The 2,072-nt window shown below is 39.0% G+C and overlaps 1 pseudogene; it reads right to left on the bottom strand.

Moving 5' to 3' along the window:
- Positions 1-619: 619 nt before the first annotated feature.
- On the bottom strand, positions 620-1,178 carry LOC141568069 (protein S100-A11 pseudogene; annotated as a pseudogene).
- Positions 1,179-2,072: the final 894 nt, after the last annotated feature.

Here is a 2,072-nt window from a genome sequence, read left to right as displayed (position 1 = left end):
CTCGACCACTAAAGTGTTTGAGCAGCTTTTTTATGTTTCTCAACCATTTTGATTTGCCCTTCTATGAATTGTCTGCTCATATTCTTTGCTCATTTTTTCTTTTAGGTTGTTTATTTTTTTATTTTATTTTTGAGAGTTCTTTGTATATTATAGATATTTAACTCTTCATCTGTATTGCAAATTTCTTTTCCATATTTATTTGTCTTACTATTTCTTGGCAAGAAATACCAGAAAAAAGTGAATAGACAAATAAATTTGAGGAAAAGAATTTGCAATACAGATAGAGAGTTAAATATTTATAGCACATAAAGAGGTCTTAGTAGTGTTTATATAGTTAACTAAGTGTATCTGTGCCTGCAGAGAAGTGTGTTTCCTGTTTTGGTTACGATTATCTCCCCACCCCAAGTCTGTACATGTAGTCCAAGATTTCACACTTGATTTTTATTTAATTTTTCACATCTAAATGTTTAATGCTTCTGGAATTTATTTTTATGATTGGTTGTTCTATACTTATTACAGTGATAAGGCAAATCCATGCCTACTGTTCTTTTTCTTACACTTACTGGGTTTTCTCAGGCTTTTAGTTTTTATTTTTAAAAACTATATTGTTTTATTATTACTACCAGCAGAAGTAGCCTGCATGGGGTGGTGGCTGTGCTGGGCTTGGGGTATATGTGGGCCATGAGGAGATGATGACTGGGGAGCTGGAAAGAAAGAGGGTGGGTTTGGAGGCCAGGCCCAAGGGCTCCTCGCATTTGCTTCTGGGAATGGGTAGCCATGATAAAATAGTCATGGCAAGCCACAGGCATGCTGCCAAGAAGACTAAGAAATTCTTAGAAATCTGGCTGCCAATCACTGTTGAGGTCCTGTTTCTGCATGATGTGGTTCTCTGGCTCGTCGTGAAGACAGCAGTTCTGTATTCATGAAGCTTAGGAATTCGCTCTTGGAGAGTCTGCAGTTATTACCATCTTCCCCCGTGTCCCCTGGAACACAGCAGTCAGGGACTTGATGCATAACTTAGTCTCTGTCGGACTGGAGACTTTTGCCTTGTTGGAGCTGGACCAGAGGCTATGACTGGGGAGCAGCACAGAGAGCTCTGAGTGGGCCTCAGGCATTTATTCTTTGTTACCATTGCTTTAATCATAGTTTAGCCAATCCCTAAGAAGCCCTGTTAAGATTCTAACTAGACTTACATTATGTTTATACAGTAATTTCCAATAAAGTATGTGATATACCTTTTCATTTGTTCAGAATCTTGTTTTCAACACCTCCAAAAATATTTTATAGGTCTTTTATAGGTCTCTAGATCATATAGGTCTTATGCCTCATTATATTTATTCATAAGAATTTAATAGTTTTGTTGCCATTATAATGGAATCTTTATCCATTATCTATTTCTTTCCATATATTGTACAGATCAGATGTTAATTTTTATATATTTACCTTATATCTAGCTAGCTCACTAAATTCTTTTATTAATCCTTTTCGTTTTCTTTTCTTTGTCAATTGGATTTTCAATTCAAACAATCATGTTGGAAAATAAAAGATAGTTTTTGCTTTTCTTGCCCCATGTTCCAATTCTTTTCTTTTTTTTCCTGGTCATATTAGAGCTCCAAGGCAATGCTGAATAATAATGATGATGTTGGGCATCCTTGTGTAGTTGCTGATTTAGGTTGAGTGTCCATTGGGAATATTTGCTATTGGATCTTGGTAAATAGTCTTTTTTATATATTTAAGCAGTTTGCAACTTTATTTAGCGTTTTAATTAAGAGTGGCTGATGAGGGGCCGGCCCGGTGGCTCAGGTGGTTAGAGCTCCGTGCTCCTAACTCCTAAGGCTGCCGATTCAATTCCCACATGGGCCAGTGGGCTCTCAACCACAAGGTTGCCAGTTCAATTCCTCGAGTCCCGCAAGGGATGGTGGGCTCTGCCCCCTGCAACTAAGATTGAACACGGCACCTTGAGCTGAGCTGCCTCCCGGATGGCTCAGTTGTTGGTTGGAGCACGGGCTCTCAACCACAAGGTTGCCGGTTCGACTCCCGCAAGGATGGTGGGCTGTGCCCCCTGCAACTAG

This window comes from Rhinolophus sinicus, chromosome 13 (genome assembly GCF_057876585.1).
Source record: "Rhinolophus sinicus isolate RSI-liver-muscle chromosome 13, RSI-T2T, whole genome shotgun sequence".
Taxonomy (NCBI): Eukaryota; Metazoa; Chordata; class Mammalia; order Chiroptera; family Rhinolophidae; genus Rhinolophus; species Rhinolophus sinicus.
The sequence above is the reverse complement of the archived record's forward strand: the minus strand, read 5'-3'. Positions and strand labels throughout refer to the sequence as shown.